The 24,143-nt window shown below is 47.1% G+C and overlaps 2 long non-coding RNA genes and 1 pseudogene across 3 annotated transcripts; 1 reads left to right on the forward strand and 2 right to left on the reverse strand.

Moving 5' to 3' along the window:
* Positions 1 to 9,353: 9,353 nt before the first annotated feature.
* LOC133890204 (uncharacterized) lies at positions 9,354 to 16,561 on the reverse strand (annotated as a pseudogene).
* LOC133889949 (uncharacterized) lies at positions 10,995 to 11,424 on the reverse strand. The gene is made up of 2 exons (XR_009903975.1): positions 11,358 to 11,424; positions 10,995 to 11,230 (listed from the first exon to the last, which is right to left on the reverse strand). It is a non-coding gene; the product is annotated as an uncharacterized LOC133889949 (long non-coding RNA).
* Positions 16,562 to 22,072: 5,511 nt separating the features above from the next.
* LOC133890125 (uncharacterized) lies at positions 22,073 to 23,938 on the forward strand. 2 transcript variants are annotated; one of them, XR_009904021.1, is made up of 3 exons: positions 22,140 to 22,713; positions 22,820 to 23,207; positions 23,350 to 23,938. It is a non-coding gene; the product is annotated as an uncharacterized LOC133890125 (long non-coding RNA). The 2 variants fall into 2 exon arrangements; XR_009904020.1 differs by having other exon boundaries at positions 22,073 to 22,713; positions 22,820 to 23,938.
* The last annotated feature ends 205 nt before the right edge of the window (positions 23,939 to 24,143 follow it).

The following is a 24,143-nucleotide window of genomic DNA, read 5'->3' on the forward strand; positions in this document are numbered from 1 at the left end:
CTTCTGATGAAGAATGAAATCATGACAAGAAGTAGGCTCAGCTAGAACGACACCAACAAAACCAAAATAATAAGGAGGCTGGATCGACTGTTGGTCTTAAAGGGCTTAGCGAGGTGACTCAGGCGTAGCCTCCAAAAAAGAAGATGACACACTAGGAGAGGACAGATCATCAAGAGACTCAACTACTGACGAATGACATGTGTAGACATGTGTCACAAGAGGCATGTATTCTGGAATAGAAACAGGAGGTATGACATTAAAGATATCATTAGAGGGTAATGTCAAGGGAAATAATCTCGGCTGTGGGATAGTGGTAGTGGTGATGGGGGTATCATGAAAAGTTAGAAAAGTAAGTGGCTCAACCAAAGATGTGGAAGAAACGTCAGAGGATGGACGAGGATAGACAGAATGAGACTCATCAAAAGTGACATCCCAAGAAATCCTTATTTGGCGGCCAACATGATCCTAACAACAATACCCTTTACACTTAACACTATAACCTAGAAACATGCATTGAACAAATTGAGCGGTCAACTTGGTGCACTCACGAGGGGTAAGGAGAATATATCACATGCAAACAAAAAGGCCAAAACTAGAGTAGTTAGGTGTCTTGCCACAGAGACGCCCGAGAGGAATCCCACCCTGAAGAGCAGTCGAAGGATGAATGTTAGTCAAATATGTGGCAGTGGAAACAACTTATGCCCAGAAGTGAAGTGGGATAAATGATGCAATCATAAAAGCACGAGTTGTCTCAACGAGATGTCGATGTTTACACTCAGTAACACCATTCTTAGCATGAGCATTAGGATAGAAGAACTGGGCAAGAGTGCCATGCTTAGAAAGAAAATCACGAATAGCTCTAGAATGATACTCCCCAACAGAGTCAACATGAAAACCTCGAATGGTAGTGTCAAAGTAAGTACGAATCATAGTGGTAAATTTCCTATAGATGGATAAAACCTTGCTATGATGTGATATAAAGTAGATCCATGTGTGGCAAGAGAAATCATCTATAAAAATAATGTAATACCCCCCTTTCAAAATGAAGGGAGTCGGACCCCATACATCAAAGTGAACAAGATCAAAAGGACTCTTTGATACTGACTCGCTAGAACGATAGGGGAGTTGTACCTATTTGCCAATGTTACAACCCTGATACTGATCTAAGGATACACCTCCTGACACAGACCCTAAAAGACCACAATGAATAAGGGTGGAGAGATGTGAATCACAAAGGTGTCCCAAACGATAATGCCACTGGGTGAAGGATGAAATGGATGAAGCAGCTGAAGCAGAGCAAACAAGACTGACTGAGGCAACATAAGGTAGAATAAGCTAATCAAGCTCCCAGAGGCATTAGAGTCATGGCGGCGAGGACCAATACCAACCAGAAGATCTCTGTTGCAATATTGAACACAACAAGAATTAGAATCAAGAATAACATGACAACCATGATCCATGAGCTGGCCCATGGATGTAAACTGCATGGTTAGTTTGGGAACATATGAAACAATATGAACATGAAAACATGAAGATAAAAGGATGCCTCATTGTGCAGAGAGCCATCGACAGTCTGAACAGTAATGGGAATAGATGGAGAACTAATGGAAGAAAGACTTGTGTGATCAAGAGTCATATGAAAAGAAGCACTACAGTCAAGGATCCATGGAGAATCACCTGAGGTGGATGATGGTCCCTCACCAGAAGACTGAGAGGCAGAGGTCGTAGAACCTATGGATGCAAAAGCCATAGTGATAGAACCAACAACGCAAGCAGGTGTAGAGACATCAAGGCAATGAAGCAGCATAAGAATCTCCCGTGTATCAGAACCAGTAAGACTCCGCTGAGAACCTCCAATGCCTAAAGAGCCACCAATACCCTTAGGAGAATGTCTTGTACGATGAAGATCCTTCTGCTTCCCAAAACAATATGCCTTCACATGGCCATCCTTGTTGTAGTACATGCAATGAAGACCATCACTGCCCTTGTCACTCCAAGAAGAAGGTGCCATTGGTGGAGGGGCAGTAGAATGAGATACAAATGAACGAGCAGCCAGAACTAAAGGTAGCTGTAGAAGATTAGCAGCACAAAAACAAGTCTCCTCAACATGAACAATAGTAAGAGCATCGATCAGAGACACAAAGGGAATATGAGCAAGCAGTTGAGCACAAAGATGCTCAATCTCGAACCACAAACGTGTCAAGAAGCCATATGTACTTGAATCTCCAGATGAGTCTTCTGACCATGACAAAACGACACATGCTAGGAGATATATGTGGTCCAAGGGTGTCAAGTTCACGTCACACAACATACATATAGTCATAGAAGTCGCTAACACTCTGGATTTCACGCTTGTGCGTGGTGCGTAGCTTAAGTCAAACTCATTTAGTTCTACCTCCTATTGCACGATTCATCCAGTAGCTTCTCGATTGCATATTACATCCTTCAGCGGGTACATAGTCATGACGGTGATCCTGTGCGTTTGAAAGTAGTGCCGTAATTTCCGGAAAAATATCAAGACTGCATATATCAGCTTCTGTACTTGCGGGTACCGTAGCTTAGCATCGTGTAGAACCTCGCTCACATAGTAAACAGGTTTCTGGACCTTGGCCTTTCTCTTGGGACATTCTCGTTTGACTACCAGTATTATGCTTACAACTTGTGGGGTAGCTGCAATGTAAAAAAAAGAGCTCCTCTTTTTCGTTAGGTGGTGTAAGGATTAATGGAGACAATCGGTACCTTTTTAAGTCCTGAAAGGCGTGCTCCGCTTCTTCCATCCACTTGAACCGATCTTGTTTCTTCAACAGCTTGAAGAAAGACATCCCTCACTCGCCCATCTTGGAAATGAATCGAGCAAGAGCAGTAATGCAACCCGTCAGTTTCTATACCTCTTTCAGTGTTCGAGGTGACCACATCTGGTCGAGGGCCTCAATTTTGAGTAGGTTGGTCTCAATGCCTCGACTTGACACCAGGAAGCCGAGAAGCTTGCCGGACAGCACACCAAACGTGCACTTTTTGGGAGCATCATGCGATACTTCCTTAGGTTATCGAACGTTTCTTCGAGATCGTTAACCAATGCATTTCCGGTTTTCAATTTGACTACAACATCATCGACGTACGCTTGTACATTGCACCCGATTTAGGGTTACAGACAATTTTGAATACATCTTCGATATGTAGCACCCACAATTTTGAAACCGAAAGACATCTTTACATAACAAAATACACCGAAAGGAATAGTAAAAATAGTTTTCTCCTCATCCTCTAATCCCTTGCTAATTTGGTGATACCCCGCATAGGCATCTAGAAAACATAACAATTCGTAGCCTGCCACAGAGTCGACGATCTGGTCGATGCGTGGGAGAGGAAAATGATCCTTGGGGCAAGACTTGTTGAGGTCGGTGAAGTTGATGCACATTCTTCATCTGTCATTGGCCTTCTTGACGAGGACGGGATTCGTGAGCCATGTAAGATGATGTACTTCTCGAATGAAGCCTGCCTTTAGGAGCTTATCGACCTTCTCATAGATGGTCTGCTTCCTGTCTTCCACAAATCTTTGCTGCTTCTGCACCACTCCGTTCCAATCATCCACATGTGATACATTTCTCTCTCCCCTTCTCTCTCTGATGTGTGCTCCTCTTAGCCACACAACCAGCAGCGCAGCCCCTAAAGTAATCTCTCTATGTTAGCATGCATAGCAGCCTGGGCGTCCGGAGAGCGTGACAATTGGTGGCATGATTGTTTTCCTACAAAGCGCCTCTTGGTGAGAGAACGACCCTGTCTGCGAGGCTTCGCTATTCATGGTCTGCCGATTTACTTCGCAGCACTGGAGTTGGCTCTACTGGTCCTTGCACTCACCATGTTGGCGGCACGGCATGGGTTGATCTTGACAACAATGGCAAAGATTCAGACGTGCTAGAAGACATGTTGGTCTTCTACTGGGAGATGAAGTGAGGGGCACTTGAGGGAAGTCCACGGCGAGGAACAACGATGAGCTCGCAGTTTATTTCCTGGTAAACGTATACTGATTTTGTTCCACATATACTAATTCGCTTTTCAATCTTTATTGATTTGCTCACCAATCTGTATTGAGTTGTTTGTCAATCTATATTGATTTGCTCTTGCAACTGATACTAATGTGTTTACTCTGTATTGACGTAATTGTTCTCTGAATTCAAACTGATTTTGATGTACATATTATGCTCTCTGAAGTTGTACCAATTTATGCATAGATTTTTTTTGCATTGTTTTTGTTCCATACAAATTGCTTTGATTCTTGCTTGGAAACATGTGGCAGATTGATTTGATTTTGCTTTCACACGGTTTCTAAATTGCTAATGAAATCCTTTGTGACTGCTTGCAATTTTTAACAAAATTGTTTTTATACACTTTGGTGGAAAGGGTAGAGTTGAACAGGGGAAGAACCGGTGCAGCTTGAATCATGCTTGCGTTGTATAAGATATTACTAAAAAAATAGAAAAGAGAAAGCCTGTTTAGACATTTTTTGCCAGAAAAAAAATATGTGCATGCTATATGACCATAGTATGCACGTGTACTATTCTTTAGACGCCTCCATAGAAAAATGGTGGAAGGGGAAAGGCCAAAGAAAGAAGTGATGGAAGGAGGAAACCCAAAAGAGAAACCAACCACTAGCTAGCTATACGTTGATTGATCTCCAAATAGCCCAGCGCCGGAGATGCCGAGATCGAGAGAAGGGCAAGTTTGAACGGGATCTGATAGGTCAGGGGTATGGTGGTTGCCATTTTGCTACTGTTCTTCCCATATCCGCAAGGTGAGGAAAGAGAGCAATGTTTTGTTACGCACGCGGTGGCACCAGTTGTCCGCGGCGATGCCGGCGAGGTTATGGTGCGTGCGCAACATGGCATCAGGGTTCCACCACCCCGCGGGCACCCGTTTCAAGTTGTTGCCGGACATGCCCAGCATGACGAAGGCCATGGTGTTGTTCAAATTGTCGCCGACTACGCCCACGGCGACGAGTGGGACTGGGTGCCGGGACCGGTGGGCGGAGATGAAGGCCGGGTCATAGAGGAGGGACCGCCACGACCGGCAGACGGCGCGGAGGAGGCAGAGCGGCCTGGCCAGGAGGCGCAGCAGGGCCTCGCGCAGCATGTCGGAGGGAAGGACGCCGTCAGCATTTGAGGTCGCGGCGGCTGGCCTGTGATCCGGCGCCGAGGAGATCGGCGTTGGCAACGCCATTGTGTAGGGCAGAACGATCCGCGTACGCGTTTGGAGTATTTATCTGCGGTTGCCACGCACGGGCAAGCATTGGAGCTCAGGAATTAGCCCAGAGATGCCGAGATCACGGTATGCATGGGGGAGTTTGTGCTGGATCCGATTGGTCCGGCGTGGTCGCCGTTTGTGCTGTTGTTGTTCTTGCCATTATCCGCAAGCTGAAAAAACGAGAGCAATTTGTACCCGCGTCGTACACGTCTCTTTTCATTCAAAACCGGCCAAATGGAAAAATAGTTTCACTAAGGTGGTGTTTGGTCGAGTAATACAAATGTAAACGTAAATGGTCAAATACTATTGGAAATGAAAACAATGTAAAGTAATACCGATTTTGTTTGGTATACCTACATAATAGAATCAGAAACCACCATCACCAACCAATAACCCTTTGCATCTTGCAAATCAGCTCGTTCTCCTTAAACTAAAAGAGAATCCAACAACTGTGAAGAGAAGGTGTGTGCGTGAGCAGGAACATTCCCCACGGTGGCGCTTGTCGTGGTGGCATCGGGTAGGACGGGAAGGCGGCAGCAGTCTGTAGGCACTGATTATGCAGGGCTGCGGTGGCGACGGCTTAAGCCACGAGCATGCCGTGTAGAGACAAATGGAACCCCTGTGTCGCCGCCAGTGACCAGGTCCGGCCTCGTCAACGCGGCCAGCAAATCGATGCCTTGGGAAATCCTGCTGTCACGGGAGAAGGGATTCTAGCGATGTGCGTGTGAGCGGAGTAGTTCATGTTGCGTGTGTGGGATGCAGTATCCATTTATGTCCAGTGTTAAGCGGGAACAAGATCATAAGACTATCTTCAATCCTATTCTCTTTATTTCATTTTCTTTCTGATTCTCTTCTCTGTTTTCATTCCTTTTATTTTCTCTTATCTTCAACAATTTATTTTTGAGAAAAAATATGAAGGAAAATAAGAGAATCTTATCCTGAAATAAATAACCTCTGAAATTCTTTCGTGACGAGAATCATAAAGAGAAATCGTTGGAACGTTGAAGGAAATGAAAATCCCTTGGTTCAAAAAAGAAGCCCTTTGAGGTGGCCTAAAGGTTGTTAACGGATCTCAGGGGATCTATTTACGTGCCTATTGAAACAAATGGAGGTAACGTATTTCATTACAGCGTGATTAGATTTAGGGGAGAAATGGCCGAACCAAACACCACCAAGTCTTTTATTTTTTATGTAATGCAGGATTTTAAGAACACATTAGCAGGAAAAAACTGGAATAAAGTGCCACAATACCTCAAACTCACGTTAAGGCCGAGAAAAAAAGTGCCACAATACCTCAAACAAAACACCTCATATTTTGTTTCCCCGAATATTAGTATGAAATAGCTAATTCCACACGAATTATAAATGAATTCATTATTGTACTTAAGGCTAAGAAAAAATTTGGTGTAAAATTCAACTCGTGAAATTTCGGTGGATACTAATATTAAATTAACTAGCGGCTATGGACGGAGTGATAGAAATCTTAACGATGCAAACTTTTGATGTATTAAATTAATTAGGAATCTTCAAATTTTGAAGAAAATTGAAGACAAGCTTGATCCTAGAACATCAACAAATTCTTAAAAAGAAAATCAACAAATGCTACTCCCCTCTTCCTTGGCCTACTACATGAACCCAACAACACAACATCATCTGGTCTTGGCCACCCAGAGCGCAAATCCTCCCATCATCTAGCACCATCAACGGTAGTGCAAACGCAATCACGATCGCAGAACCGGTTGACCCCAACCAAGCTCGTAGATTTTTTTCCCCAGCCACTAAGAACAGATGCAAGATGCAGAGAGTGCATTCTTGAGCACGTCCCCTTCTCCATGTCCGTAAGCAACCACATATCCGCGTGGAGGAAGGAGAGAACAATTTTATATGTACACGTGTCAACACAATTGCATAGGTATAAACAAAAAAATTGTCTATCGTAATGAGTACATCTATAATGAGATTAAACACAAAAATTTTCCCTGAGGTCCTGTTTTGGAACAAAGAAAATTATTAACACATGATTATAAAAAATAAAGAAATGATGTGCCACGACACCTCAGATCCTACACGAATTTTAAGAAAAAGGTGCATGTATGGTATAGACCCAAACGAAATACGATGGTGATTAACATCAACAAAAATTCTTGAACAAAACATCAGCAAATACTATATATATTACATGGACTCCAAGAGACTCTCAGTGTATAAACCAAGAATACGACAACACTTCCCCAGCGTGGCCACCTCCTTGCACGCGCCCGTGCTCGGATCATGCACCCGCACCACCCCGTTCGGTTCTCCCACCCAGAGAGCGATCCTCCCGTCGTCCAACACCATCAATGGCTGCGCAACGCATTCTTGGTCGCGTGAAACTGGAACTGGTTGGCCCTTCCTGAGTTCATGCTTCTCTTCCCAGCCACGAAGAATCGATTCAAAATGTAGAGAGTTCGCTCTTGACCACGTGCCCTTCTCCAGGTCCGACAACAAGTACAGGTCCATGGACATGCCCCGGTAGTCGTGGTGCACCATGAACAGGCAGCCGCTCAACTCGGCCAAGCTCAGGTGCAAACGGAGGCAATGGCGGCCGTCAGAGGAGAGCGGGCCTCGGATGAGGGTCGGTCTCCACTCTTCCTTCTCGAGGTCGAAGGACACGACGCTGTCACACTCGATGGTGTGATGGGACAAGAAGTGAGCGACCCCTTGGGTGACCACCCTGTTCCGGGAGATGCTTGTTTCGACGCGCATCGGTGGGCTCTGCACCGGTCTCCATCGCTGCTCGCGGCCGCCGAGGGTGAGGATGTCGCACGACTGGTTTGGCTTGCCGGGGACAGTGTAGATGTGGAGCACCTTGTAGTCTCCCGTCGCAGGAACCTGCCCAAAAACGTAACCCGACCACGCACGGCGACCGTGTGCTGTCGTGTCCCCCGGGAGTTCGGTTACGGCGCCGGTGGCCGGGTTGAGAACGCGGACTGCTCTGTCTTGAACGCCGACGAGGCAGAGAAGGCCACCGCTTGCGCTCAAGTGGCCGTTGCTGAGCCCGTCCAGTCGCACGACGACGGCGCCGGAGGCAATGTCCACGAGTTTAACGTCGACCCGCGAGATGTCGTCAGCGTCGTACATGGCGGCGACGAGGAGGGTGTCCGCCCGGCAGTGGGTTGCGTGCGCGGCGACCTCGTCTGTGGTGAGGATGCCGTCGTTGGCGGGATCTAGCCTGGCTCGCTTGCTCGGCGGAGACTTCGGTGACGCCATTGGTTGCCGGACGAGTCAAGACTCGGGAACCAGAAGATCTTGCGTATTGCAAAGCTTCTAAGAACTCGAGCACTGAATTGCCAAGTTAGGATGTGCTGAAGCTTATAAAGACGGCATGGCTCATGGCCCTGCATCGAATCGGACAAATTTTTGTCTATATTCGAGTGGTAATCGGCTGTTTGTGGAGTCGAGCTAAAAGGTTTGCCTCAACGACTGACTGGGAGTGTTGATCGGACTCGGACTCGGACTCTTTGTTTTGTCCACGAGATGGGCCAGATAATGGGCCGGAGACAAGCACTCGAAGAGTACATGGGCCGAGGGGAGTCCAGTTCAGAATTTTCTCCCTGGGCGTCTAGTTCCTGCCTTGCTGATTGATTTTTTATATTTACTAGTTGAATGTCTGTGTGTTGTAATGGGAGCTAAAAATTTATATATGATAGTATTTTTAACTTCTCTAAAACCAACAGGAGGACGGGTGGAAGCACAGGCATAGGTTAGGAGCAAAGATAGAATGTAAAGAAGGGCAGGACATGGGGGCAGGATATTGGAGTGTGAAAATCGCTATATATTTTTTAAGTAATAGGGAAAGTAGAAATAGTGATTATATTGACATTCACATTCGGATCAATGAGTTAGCAAAACACTATATCTTGTATGTACAGAAGGTCAACCAAAAAATGTACTTATTTGGCTCCAGTGCTCCCTAAGCTCAAGCTAGCAACGCCCACAAGCATATACCTTGAGAATTTCACTACCTCAGCAAAACAAGAAAAATGCACTTTACAGATAGTCATAACAATTCAGTGTTGCTTGAAAATTTCATGACCAGAATCTATACAGTCCAGTTTTAAAGTATTGCCTCTTTATTTTGCTGATTTCTTCAAGTTGCTCATCAGCGCTTGCAAAGCTTCTTTCACATTCTGGCCATTTGTTTGTCTCACTTCCTGGGATGCCAGACGTAAGCTCTCAAGGCCACGGCCCAGGGAAGCAATCATGGGAACGGAAGGTGCCGCCTCGGCTGCACACTCGATCCCATCTCCATGCATCACAAGGCCAACGCATGCAACCATGCTGCAGCCAAATGTTGCCCAAGGAGTTATTCTGAAAGGTTGTTTATGCCTCTTTTGGATGATTTCATAAAATGAAGTCCGCATAGCTATCAAACTAGTTCTCTCAGCTGACAAAGATGAAAAGCCCAGAATTGATGTACCTCCTGCACCAACTGCGACCACAGGTTTCTCAGATATCCAATTTCTTTTATCTGCGCTATCAACCGAAGGTAGCTCAATTTTATCACCGTCATTTTCGTCACCATAATGACTAAAGCATCTGCTAGCAAATTGAGTAATCTCTGAAGGAACAGGCCTGTTCCAGTGTCTCCTTATTCAAGCTAAGCAGATAGCATCAACTATAGCCACCACAGAACCAAACTCTCTTAGTTGGCTTCTGAGAGCTTGCACAAGAAGAATGTGGCACTTCTCATCAGAATGGAGATCTGAAAAATCCAACTTTTTTGAATCATGCTTATCTCTGGTGTCAATGTGGCATCTTCCTGCAATGTTTAAACCCATTCTGAGGGCCTCTATTGCAATTATAAACACGTACACGTCGGATGACATTTCACTGCTAATTGGCTTCCCCTCATGAACTTGAGTAAGCAACTTCTGAGCAGAAGCCATAGCCCTCCCAATCGGCGGAATATCGACATATATATAATAAAGATCGGCAAGTAAAGGGTGGACAGACTGTGCAAAAGGTGGAGCCTCATATCTGTCTGCTGGCTTGCATTCAGATGGGCTGCACTCAGTAGCAGCATTGGAAGAGAGCTTGGGACATCAAGAAATTGAGAGTTGGAGCCAGCGACTTCATGAGTAGTCCTCCATTATCATCCATAAGTCATATATTCCTTGTTAGAATATAATATTTTATTGGTATCAGTGTCTTGTCTTTTCTTTTGTGTTTTGAGTCAAACGCATGTTATCTTGCTTATCACAACCAGAGACAGCTTCTTTGCCGAGTGCCTCAGGCACTCGGCAAAGGACGATATACACTCGGCAAAGGCTTTGCCGAGTACTACACTCGGCAAAGGGCGCTCGGTAAACAGTTTGTCGGCAAAGACCTCTTTGTCGAGTGCACTTTATCGGGCACTCGGCAAAGAATTTGCCGAGTGCTAATCTGACACTCGGCAAAGGTCTCCGCTTTGCCGAGCGCCAGTGAATCAAACACTCGGCAAAGGTGGCGTCTGTGCCGAGTGCCACCGGGAGGACACTCGGCAAACAGGCCATCTTTGCCGAGTGCCTGGACCGTGGCTCTCGGCAAATCTGTGATGTTTGCCGACTGCAATGGCCTTTGCACTCGGCAAAGCATGTTGTCACTTTGCCGAGTGTCATGGCCATTGCACTCGGTAAAGTGACTGAAAACAGCATTTTTTATTTGTTTTTTACATCACATCCAAACAAACAGAAGATATATATATATAACAAACATCACCAACATCACATATATATCATCAACAGCACATATATATCACCAACACCACATATATATCACAAACGTCACATGTCTCACAATATATCACAAATAAGTTCACAAGTAATCCAAGTGCTCCATCATCTACAACCATAATTGCAAATAGAAGTACCATTAACAACCACAAGTATCATCACCAAGATGGTCAATGAGACTGATTTGGTGAAGGATTCGCTGAAGCATGAGGATCGTTCGATGCCGCCGATTGATTCTGCACAAAGGAGAAGAGATTGCATGTGTGAGACAAGATAAATATATACCATACATGAATAAAACTTTCATACTCCACTAGGTTTGACCGTAAGTATTAACATACAAACTAAAACATTTATACTCACAGGAGTAGAATAGTGAGGAGGTGGAGGTGGAGGTGGAGCGAATAGCGAAGGTGGCGGAGCTACACCCATAGCGGCGCCAAGACTTTGCATGTATGAAGAATCTCCACCATCCTCCGCATATACCGGGGGGGAGATTGAGGGGAATAACGAACATGGGCCAACATGTGTATGGGGCAGCCATCATTCCATAAGGATTGAACCCATCTGTTGCCAGCGCAACACGTACATTACGAGCCTCTTTAGCTTTCTCATGATGAATGCCATCAAAGTGGGTCCATGCTTCACCATCGGATGCATGTACCATCCTGTCAGGATTGTATCGTTTGCCATTTTTGTGCCATGTCATCTGTTTCGCGGATTCCTCGGTCATGTATAGCCGTTGGATCCTCGGTATGAATGGAAGGTGCCATAGGATTGTCACGGGAATGTCAAGCTGCCTCTTCTGGCCATCACCAGAATCTACCTCCAGGAACCTAGATGATTTACACTTTGGACAGTACTTTGCTTCCACGTATTCTTTCCTAAATAGGACGCACCTCTTCGGGCAACCATGTATCTGCTCATACGGCATCTTAAGTGCACGAAGGAGTTTCTGTGACTCGTGCATGCTCTTTGGTAGAAGGTGACCCTCCGGAAGCAGGCTGCCAATAACTGTCAACATACCATCGAAGGCGTCTCGACTCAGGCTATACTGGGACTTTAACGCCATTATGCGTCCAATGGCATCCAGTTGAGAAACCTTTGTCTGGCCGTGAAGGGGTTTCTGTGCCGCGGCAAACATGTCGTAGAACGCCTTTGCGGTTGCCTCTGGCTCCTCCTCCGTACGTCCTTCAGCGAACTGTGCCTCGTGATAGTCATTTAACATGTTTGCTACCCCGGCATCAGCATCATAATCCTCGACGCGTGGTCTCACCACCTCCTCTCTCATACGATCGGCTTCACCATGGTAGACCCACCGGGTATAGTCTGCCGTAAATCCATTCTTCCAAAGATGTTCCCCCATGACCTTCTTCGTTTGTCTTTTCCTGTTTGCACATTTGCTGCAGGGACAGCAAATTTTACTCGCTCCTTTAGCAGCCACGCCAAATGCCCATTCCAAGAAAGCATCGGTCTTGTCGATCCATTCATTGGTGACCTGACCCTGACTTGCGCGGCCCGTGTACATCCACTCACGGTCCTCCATCCTCTAACATATATAGCGGCGAGTAATATAAACATCAATTGCATCTACACGACGTTCCTACTATCTAATAGGTGAGGATATGTCCTAATCCCACGAGAGGATCCGTAGATGAGGTTAGTTTCCATGCTCTACTCCTATTCGAGACAGAATTTCGGCAGCACCTCCCCGCTGTTCTCCAAATACACGTCCTGCTAGGGAGAGTGTGTATCCGGAGAACAACAGGGAGATGATGCCGAAACTCTGTCTCGGATCGGAGCAGACCATGGAAACTAACCCCACCTACGCATCCACGGGCTGTCCAAAAAACGTGGACAATTCGAAACAGATACGGTTTTAGATATGGAAATATCTGCATATTTCCAACCGTATCTCTTTCGAACGGGAGACGCCTAACTGGGTTACGTGATCTACGACCATGATACGGAAAGAGGGGTTATACCTAGGGTGGCGGTGGAGTCAGGCTAGCGGGGCCGTGGCGGGTCGGTGCAGTGGCGAGGCGACGCGGTGCAGGCAGACCCGCAGCGGCAAGGAAGGCGATCGGGGTCGCCGAGGTACTCCGGCGCCGCTCCGACTGGCTCTTCTCTGCAAAAAAAAAGAAACATAAAACTGTCAATACAAAATTTCGGCAGCACCTCCCCTGCACGGTGAGGTTTCCAAAACCTGCAAGAAAACCAACGGCACGATGGCCGACATGCACATATATATGAACGGCACGATGGCCGACATGCACAAGATTATATCCAACCACATATATATAACAATGTCACAACCACTCCTACGACTACTTAGACTACCACCACTGCTACTCTACCACCACTACTACCGCAACTACTAGTAATACTACTACGACGACGACGGTATGGCATATCTAGTGGGCGTCGTAGGGCGGCGGTGGTGAAGGGGCCAGGGCGCCGGTGGACAAGGCGACGGCTGGGGAAGCGTCGGGGACGTGGCAACGGCGGCCGGGGCGCCTCCTCCTCCTCCTCCTTCTTCTTCCTCCTTCCTCCTTCTTCCTCCTCCTCCTCCTCCTCCTTCTCTTCCTCCTTCTTTCTCCTCTCCTCCTCCTCCTCTCTTTCTCCTCCTCCTCCGGCGGCGCGGCGCTGGGGGCGGCGCGGGCGCGGGAGTGGGCGGCGGCGCTGGCGCGGGGGCGGCGGCGCGCGGGCGGGGGCGGCGGCGGCGCTGGCGCTGGCGCGGGCGCGGGCGCGGGCGCGTGTGTGCGGTGTGTGTGGGCCGGCTGGGCCGGGGGTTAAATCCCCCCTTTGCCGAGTGCCCCCGATCTGGCACTCGGCAAAGAGGGGTTTTTTAAAAAAAAAATTAAAATTATTTGCCGAGTGCCAGACGTCCTGGCACTCGGCAAAGAGGTTCCTTTGCCGAGTGTCATGTTTTGACACTCGGTAAACCCTATTTTTTTTTCACTTTTGACCTTCAAACTTTTTCTGCAGTCCTCATACAATACCTGGTACTCCATATTCTAATGTGGCATATTTTTCGGACTTTTTCTATATTTCTTTAATTTATTTCAATTAATTGAATTTTCTTGGATAATTCAAATTATAACTGCTAGTCATTCGAATAATGAAAAAAAATGAATGAAAAAATGATATTCATGTTATTTAGTATAATGTGAGACTGTATCTAGGAACAGATCATAAATTTCGAACATCTTGTTCACGAAACATGACCACGAACTTGCGGTAAACTTCTTCGGAGATTCTTCGGTTTGCAAGCATCGTACGTGACAACTTGCGCAAAACCTTCTCAAATTTTTATCACAGCCTCCACATATGATATCATGACATCTTGACAAGTTTCATGATTTTCGGACTTCGTTTGCTTTTTATACAATTTAAAAACAACTCGACCGCAAGTTCGTGGTCATGTTTCGTGAACAAGATGTTCGAAATTGGTGGTCTGTTCCTGGATACGGCCTCACATTATACTAAATAACATGAATATCATTTTTCCATTCATTTTTTTTCATTATTTGAATGACTAGCAGTTATAATTTGAATTATCCAAGAAAATTCAATTAATTGAAATAAATTAAAGAAATATAGAAAAAGTCCGAGAAATGTGCCACATTGGAACATGAAGTAACAGGTATTGTATGAGGACTGCAGAAAAAGTTTGGAGGTCAAAAGTGAAAAAAATAGGGTTTGCCGAGTGTCAAAAAATGACACTCGGGAAAGGAGCCTCTTTGCCGAGTGCCAGATGTTTGCTGAGTTCTTTCTCTCTGGCACTCGGCAAATAGCCTCCACGAACTTGGAGCACTAGGTATTGTATGAGGACTGCAGAAAAAATTTGACCACCAGGTATTGTATGAGGACTGCAGAAAAAGTTTGGATGTCAAAAGTGAAAAAAATAGGGTTTGCCGAGTGTCAAAAAATGACACTCGGGAAAGGAGCCTCTTTGCCGAGTGCCAGATGTTTGCTGAGTTCTTTCTCTCTGGCACTCGACAAATAGCCTCTTTGCCGAGTGCCAGATGTTTGCCGAGTTCTTTCTCTATGGCACTCGGCAAATAGCCTCTTTGCCGAGTGCCCGATAAAAAGCACGCGGCAAAGTCTGGGACACTCGGCAAAGAAGCCGTCTCCGGTAGTGTATGTCAAGGATATGCAAATAGGTATAAGATTGAGACGTGGGACATGACATGCATCATGACATTATGAATTTCGTACCTCACATTAGTTACGACGTGCGATACAGCGTAAGTTACGGAGCATAGGTCGCATGTAAAAATAGATCTGTAAGAGTCTATAAATAAGAGAAAAATAAAATCAAAAAGTATGGTGGTTGAGTGGTTGCGAGTGATCGTGAGAGTGGTCGGAGAGTACGACAAAGCAGTGCTTGCATGCGCTCGACAAAGATCGAGGGCCAACAATTAGTATGGGAGTCTAGGTCCGCGGTGTTCTTCCAGGAGCTTATAATTGAAGTGGCACTCTTGGGGAGAAAGCAGCTAGTCTGCAATGGCACACCTGAGTTATCATCCGTAGAGCTATGAGTGAGCGAGCAGCTACCCTGTAATTGCTGAGCTATCATCTCCAGCATTGTTTCGGCTGCCCGATCCATCACCGCTGCTGCCATTCCTCTCATATGGAGACCAGTGAAAAAATTATCGCCGAAAAAAAATCGATAAACCCGATAATCCTGTTTATCGGCGAGGGCCGGTAAATATATTTATCGGCCAAAAATTTCGGTAATTTTTGAATTTGAGGTCTTTTGATTTCCGAATCCAACATACGAGCAACAAAATGTTGACCCGCAGTCCGCAGGCCGCCAAACCACTCCCTCTAATCCTAATTCATTTATGTATTATTTTTTATGTTAAATAATTTGGATTCAATATATGTGATTTTTTAGATAAATTGAACCATTTTTTTCAAATTTTGTCCGAAATTTTTTGTCCGTCACCGATAGAATTCCGATAAATCCGATAATCCTGTTTACCGCTAACCTCCGATAAATTTTTTTTATCGATAAATTTTTCCTTGATGGAGACTCGAGCAAGAGAAAACATGACTCGGTCTCCTCCACGGCTCTCTTGGCAGCCAGCAAATGGCCATAGAACCCGACCCCAAAGATCTCCTGCGGGACATGGCACGCGGCCTCCTTCACGTACTGGTCCATGCTCCTCTTCTCCGTGACGCACCTCTTGATCACCTAGAACGGTGACGCCGGCACCGGCACGCCACCACTGCCATCCAGGTAGTGCTCCTCGATCCAGACGTCGTTGAGGGCCGTGCGTGACATGGGTGACCACGCCCCCCGGGCGAAACTGCTCCGATCAGATGTTCGGTGTCTGAGGCAAACTGCTCCGAGAGGTTCTGCGTAGCGAGGATGTAGATCACGGCGTCGTCTCCCGGCGATCCTCCCGGCTCGTGGAGCGCAAGAACTAACTGCTTTGTCTCCTCAGGGACCGAGAGCGCCCGACTAGCCGCGCCAACGCGCTTAGGTCGTCCTCCTCCCTCAGGAAGGTGGAGAATGACCATAGGGTCTGCAGGTACGAGAGCAGCGCTGACACCATGGCCGGCGCCGCAGCATCGGCGGTGGCGAGTTCTCTTGATCAAACAACGAGGGGGGTTGGTTGACTTACCCCCGTCTTTGCCCTCGTCTTCCTCTTCTGCTAGGCCTGATTGGATGAGAGGGAGAATGAGCGTGCGAGTCGGTCGCTTCTGCTCGAACCACCGCCGTGGCCACCATTGTCGCCGCTGTCGGGTGGTGGGGAGGCAAGAAAGGCCTGGAATTTGGGTGGTGTGTGGGTGGGCAACTTAACCTAGGATTGGGTTATTTCTTCCCCCTTCTGACTTTCTCTACCGTGTCTTGTTTTCAGTTCTGGGCGCGACGGGCTCTTTTCAGACTCGGTTCCAGGTGTTGCGGACCGGTCCGTGGAGTCGGTTAGGGGAAGAGGGACCACTTGTCAGGAATATAGAGGAGAAAAGGTAGGACGTCTTGTTTGGTTTAGGACTGATCATCACATATTTTTTTAAATAGTATAGATATAGATATATTTTTTAAATTTGAAATTTGTAAACATAGATTTTAATTTTAAAAAATATCACATCTAAGCTCTTGTTGCGCTCCGGAAGGATGACAAGAACGTGTCACGCCATTCTTTTAATAGACAAATATTTCATGGTGATATCTGGTTAGATGCTATCTATTTTTTTCTCTTTCAACCAGCGACAAAAACATCTATGCCACCAGACCTCCCTAGAAAAGATGTCACATATTCCTATAAAAGGCCGCGCGCGGCCTCTGTTCACCAGCGCTCCACATGCAGCAAGGCTTCGCGCATCACGTCGGAGGGGAGGTCGCGGTGGCTGGCCTGTGATCCGGCGCCACGGAGGTCGGCATTAGGGATGGGGCGGGGGGGGAGGGCAAGTATCGACACCAAGAGGGATCCGATTGGTCTGGTGTGGTCGTTGTTTATACTATTGTTCTTATCAAAACATCTGCGTGGGGGGGGAAGGAGGGAACAATTATATATGTACCGTGTCAACACAATTGCATAGGTACAAGCCAAATTGTCGGTCGTAACGAGCCAAATTAAAAACACAGAATCTATAAGGAGATTAAACAAAAATAGTTTCGCTGAGTCCCTGTTTTGGAACTCAAAAAAAGATATTAAGACATGATTATAAAAAATAAAGAAATAATGTGCCACGACACCTCAAGTGCTAGACAGATTTAAAAAAAAGTGCATGCATATAGCACATATCCTATAAAATACATGAGTTGTAGCACATCTGATCAATCTTCACCGTATATCTAAGTTGATCAAATAGTTATCGTATAAAGTTAGATCCGTTTCTCTTTCTAAAAATATATTCAATTTCTCATTATCTATCTTTCATACTTAAACGTCCAATTTTTACCTTCCATATATTCTAAAAATATATTTAATCTCTAATTATTTGTCTTTCATAATTAGCCGTCCAATATTTGACTTCTATACATTCACCGTCAGATTTCTTCAGAGGGTACGTCGCCTCCCGTACATCTACAATGTCGGTTTCTAGAGAGGATGCACCGCCACCCGCATGTCGTCTCCACCGCCGCCTACCATAGAGATTGTCTCTATCAAGCTATCTTTACATCAAGATACTATGCAAGATTGTTTTTACCCCTTATAAATCGGTCACCATTTTAATCTTCTTCATAGAGTTGCTACGAACGATCAACTCTTGACGATATAATTTACTTCACCCTCATATCCAGCTACTTACTATTCTCCTTTCTTCTGAAATTACATGATTATATTGTAAATTTTGTGTATATAAATCTCTCTTTTGCTATATTATATTCTTTTACTTCTTTGAATAACTATATTTAGTATATGAAACATGTATGCTATTGTTAGTTATTACATAGGTCGAAGGATTTCATTATTGTGCCTAAAAATAATTGCACTGACTAATCGGAATGAGCACAGTGGTAAAATTCTCGACGGTGCGAACACATGATATGTTAAAGTAAGGACCCGACTAATGCATGGCCACGCATGCTGTAGTTGGTCTGCATGCACACTCAGATTAGGAAAGTACCCAATTAAGACGTCGTTTCTAGCCAATTTGTTTGCCTGTTCACAGCAAAACCAAACAAAAAAATAGGAAAAAAATCCATATGTTCTTGTCCTATTCACCTAGCTAGATAAGCATTTTTTTAAAAGATGTAAGTAAATTAGAATGAATTCAAAAGCAAGTTAGAACAAATGTGGAAGCATATTGGGATGACTTCAGAGATCATAAAAGCAAATCAAATAAAAGATTTATTTCGGTTAAAACAATAGAGCTTAGGTTTAAGATTGAAAAAGCCAAAATCAACGCAAGATTTGCACATAGATAGTTGATTATGAGCAGCACGATTAGGATAGCAACAAACAAAATGGAAAGTAATTTGATGTATTTCGCTTGGCAAATTTGTAGAACTGCAAACAAATCTAAAAGCAATTTGATTTAATTTTCTTGGCAAATCTAAAACAATATATAGACAAATTGGTACAAAATATAAAAAGCAAATCATAGAACAAGCTCCTCATCACCCAAATCGAAGCGATCCTATTGGATGAATCTCCTTAATGCCCAAATCGAAGCTCTACCACCGGGATCGAGCTTCTCATCACCGGCGTGGGTGGAGGAGAGGAGGGGGGAAGGAGGTGGGAGGGGAGGGAGGGAAATGAGACGATGGAGGATGAGGCGACGTCGGGGTTTGGGAAGGAGAGGTCAGAGCGAATAGAGGAGAGGAGGAGCGTGTCGAGGAGGTCAGGGGGTAGTGGGAGCGCACAGAGGAGGTTGATGGCAAGGCGGTTGCATACAGCGGAGGAAGGTGCCAATAGGATCTCTGTGGCCGCGGTGCGAGCGAGCGCAGAGACGTCGTGACCGGCGGTGCATTGCTACAGGCCCTGCAGCAGCGTAGACGACTACCGGAGCGGGTTTAAGGAGTGGAGTTCAGTGGGGATCTGTGCGGTGAGGAGGTCCATCGCGCTGCTGTGGCGGAGGGGCTCCCGCGATCGCCGGAGCTAGGAGAGAGGGGTGGTGGCCTAGATCTATTGAGGTGTATGGTGTGCTGGTGGTTGTCACCATCAACTTCGCTATGAGACAGGAGAGTGTCGGTGCAAACTGCTGAGTGGAGAGTAGGTGGATCAAATGACTACGTATGAGAGGGGTTGAATCATGTGGCTATCACGGCGTGAGGATGGAACAATCAACACGTGCACGCTCAAAATTTAGTATTTATGTTAAAGTAAATCTTTAATGGTAAAAATTCTAAAGCGTGAATCTTCTGTGGTATAGACCCAAAGGAAAGACGATGGTGATTAACATCAACAAAATTCAATTCTTACAGAAAACATCAACAAATACTGTATTACATGAACCCCAAGAGGCTCCCAGTGTATAACCCAACAATACTACAACACTTCCCCAGCTTGGCCACCTCCTTGCACGCGCCCGTGCTCGGATCATGCACCCGCAGCACCCCATTCGGTTGCCCCACCCAGAGCGCGATCCTCCCGTCGTCCAACACCATCAATGGCTGCGCAACGCATTCTTGGTCGCGTGAAACTGGAACCGGTTGGCCCTTCCTGAGTTCATGCTTCTCTTCCCAGCCACGAAGAATCGATTCAAAATGCAGAGAGTTCGTTCTTGACCACGTACCCTTCTCCAGGTCCGACAACAAGTACAGGTCCATGGACATGCCCCGGTAGTTGTGGTGCACCATGAACAGGCAGCCGTTCAACTCGGCCAAGCTCAGGTGCAAGCGGAGGCAATGGCGGCCGTCAGAGGAGAGCGGGCCTCGGATGAGGGTCGGTCTCCACTCTTCCTTCTCGAGGTCGAAGGACACGACGCTGTCACACTCGATGGTGTGATGGGACAAGAAGTGAGCGACCCCTTGGGTGACCACCCTGTTCCGGGAGATGCTTGTTTCGACGCGCATCGGTGGGCTCTGCGCCGGTCTCCAGCGCTGCTCCCGGCCGCCGAGGGTGAGGATGTCGCACGACTGGTTGGGCTTGCCGGGGACAGTGTAGATGTGGAGCACCTTGTAGTCTCCCGTCCCAGGGACCTGCCCAAAAACGTACCCCGAAGTGGCATGGGGACCCTGTGCTGCCGTGTCCCCCGGGAGTTCGGTCACGGAGCCGGTGGCCGGGTTGAGAACGCGGACTGCTCTGTCTTGAACGCCGACGAAGCTGAGAAGGCCGCCGCTTGCGCCCAAGTGGCCGTCGCTGAGCCCATTCAGTCGCGTGACGACGGTGCCGCAGGCAATGTCCACGAGTTTAACGTCGACCCGCGAGATGTCAGCAGCGTCGTACACGGCGGTGACGAGGAGGGTGTCTGCCTGGTGGGTCGCATGCGCGGCGACGAAGTGCGGGGCGGAGAGCAGGGACCGCCACGACTGGCAGACGGTGCGGAATCGGCCGAGCGGTTTGGAGGGCAGACGCAGCAGAACCTCCTGCAGGTTGTCCGTGGTTAGGATGCCGTTGTTGGCGGGATCTAGCTTGGCTCGCTTGCTCGGCGGGAACTTCGGTGACGCCATTGGTTGCCGGAAGAGTCAAGACTCGGGAACCAGAAGATCTTGCGTATTGCAAAGCTTCTATGAACTCGAGAACTGAATTGCCAAGTTAGTATGTGCTGAAGCTTATAAAGACGGGATGACTCATGGCCCTGGATCGAGTCGGACAAAATTTTGCCTCCACTCGAGTCGGACAAATTTTTCCTCCACACGAGTCGGAATCGGCTGTTTGTCTAGCTGCAGGAAGCACGGCACAACAAAAGGGCACTCCACAACAAAAGCGTCCGTTCCATGACCCTCGTATCGGTCTCTTTGCCGACATGACCGCACTCCACTTGCACGGTAAACCAGCCGTTCTCCTTCGTTGCAGGAAGCAAATCCCTCCTCTCTTTTTACAATAATTTTTTCCTGCACATCTGAATCTAATCTAGCTTCCTGGAATCTGGTCCCAATTCGACCGCTTCTAGTTGTACAAGCCCCGCGATGTCGTCGCCAGAGCCGTCCGCCATGCCGGAGAAGGACAGGCGAGCCGTCATCACCTCCGTCGACGGCGTCCTGCCCAAGGACCTGCTGTTCGAGGTCCTGCTGCTGCTCCGCGTCTTCGTCGCCGCCCGCCGCCCGCCGCCCGCCGCCCGCCGCCCGCCGCCCGGGACCGCTCCTCGCCGTGCCCAGCCGTTGGGTACGCCACTCCTGCGTTGATCTTGTGAACCTGCCCGGCGATGTTGTCAAACGGATTCGCACCAGCACGGGGGACCATCAACACAGGCTACTCTGCGCGCGCTTCGACTGTCTTTGTGAACGGAGTAAACCACAGCGTCAGTGTGCTCAACCCGGTTCTGGGTCTGTATCCACCTTTCCCGATAGCATTCCAGAGGATCTCGCATGTTGCTGCGGCTCCGGCCACCAACACTACAACTGAATAAGTCATCCACACTAGGTTATCGATGCTGGCTAGATTAGAACTAATACTATAAAATATTAGTATCGATTCATAGCAATCTATGTTTAAGTATAAGTACCGATTTAAATTATAAACCGGTACTAATAATTTTGACTTTTGACATAAATCGATACTAGCGGATTCGAAATTTTGGTTCACATCCGCTTGGCCGGCTATCTCCCCTGATATTTTCCCACACTCTCATCCACTCATCTCTCTCGACCACTCTTTTCCGCTCTCAACCATCCTTATCCGATCCCCCGCCATGCGCCTTGTCCTCCTCGTCGGCGTGTCCCCTTACCCCTTCTTCCTCCGATCCCGTCTCCTCAAGCTTCCGATCCCCTGAACAGCTCGCTTCAACTCGACGGGATTTTTGGTGCGTGCAGCTGATAGGCTCAGGGTGGACAAGTTCTTCGAGCCGGACGAGCGAAGGCGGTACAGGGCGTCATTCCTATGTGACGTGATGTAGGAGGAGGGTCAGTGGGGGGTCAGCCACGCCCACCCGACCACCGAGTCCTAGCCCGGACACGTCTCCATCATCGCGGGACGGTAGTGAGCTGTTTGCACGAGGACTGCTTGGCGTGGAGCTTGGGCCCGATGACGTAGCGCCGTTCGCCGCGAGACCGAACTGGTGCCTGGTGTTCCTTGAGGCGTCAGTGTGGCAGCTCGAGGGGCTGGAGGATGTCAACGACGTCCTTGTCAACTCATTCCACGACATCGAGCCCAAGGTGAGGTCACTCGGACCATGCCCCACAGCTGTTTGTTGTTTTGCTCAACTGAAATTAAGAAAGCCTATAGGATTGATCTGTTCTTGTCTCGATCTGTGGATATCAGGTAAATGAACTGTTGACTGAACTGGAGTGAAGTTATTGAAGCAGCAATGCCATATGGAGTACGTTTGTGGATGGGTCATGAATTGCATTATGAACATAAAAGTTGTGTACATGAGCTAACTGATCAATAATAAGAACATTTGCTTTTCTCAATCTGTTGTTGTCTTGTCTCTTTCGAGAGAATAAAATCGCGAGGACATTGTTCAGTGACTAAAATCGCTTTTTTGTGTTTTTGTTCTTGTTCCTTTCTACGATTTGATCGGCGGCTCATTGGATCGAGACAGTGGCGGCGGTGGTGGCGACGGCGGCAGTGGCGACAGCCGAGTTGGCTTGAATCAAGCCAGCTCGTTTATTTTTTTGGCTCTCGGGAACTTTTTCAGTGCCGGCTGGTAACTATGGATTAGCACTGATACTTATTATTAGTGATGATTCACAAACCGACTATCAGTGCTGAGTAATTAGTGCTGATTGTTAGTTTAAAAATTATTACTGGTGATATTTTTAAGCCGATACTGATGATCCTTTCTATAGTAATGCAATCTGTGCGTTTGGAAGAACTTATAACATGGAGCCAGCCTACATACCTTCCTTCAACCTCGCGAGATAGAGAGGTGGAGTGTGGCCGCAAAGCCGCATTCTTAAGGAAGCTGATGGCATGCTCAATTACAGAGACCTTGCTGATCAGTACTATTAGGTGAGCTTAAAGGTTTCTTAGTTACGGTTCACTGCAATGATCGGATCTCATTCCGCAAGAAGATGGAGACAAGTCTCTGAGGCATGCCGACAAAGGATACAAGTAATAGTGCAAGGCCCTTCCCCTTTTAGCTAGGCGATATGTAGTCCAAAGCTTGTTCTGATTGGCCAATCATGTGAATAGTTTGCATTTCGGGGGTGCCTAGACCTTCTAAAAATGGGAGGTGTAATTGGTGTCTATTGACCCCTCAAATTGCATTTTGCAGGCTGATGCCATGGTGTACTCCTTATGGGGTGTAAGCTTCCAGATGATGTCATCAGGTACATGTGGTTGAAGAGACACCTTCTGTACGTTTCGCCAGATGAGGACAAGTTGATGTATGTGTTGTTAGCTTCGGATTTGATTGAAATCAACGTCTTGAACCCACATGTTGTTCTCAATAGCGCCGCGAAGGTGCCTCCTCATGACCCTTGCTGCCTCATATATCAGAGGGGCAAAGTTCATCGACTGGCAGCCCAAGCTGAGAACCATAAGAAGGTTGACTCTTTGTTGCCAATGATTATTTCCGTGGATGCTGCAAAGAGCAGTCTGTTGATGTTATCACACAGAATTTTATACCCCACCCACGGCT

Source organism: Phragmites australis, chromosome 14, assembly GCF_958298935.1.
Source record: "Phragmites australis chromosome 14, lpPhrAust1.1, whole genome shotgun sequence".
NCBI classification, from domain to species: domain Eukaryota; kingdom Viridiplantae; phylum Streptophyta; class Magnoliopsida; order Poales; family Poaceae; genus Phragmites; species Phragmites australis.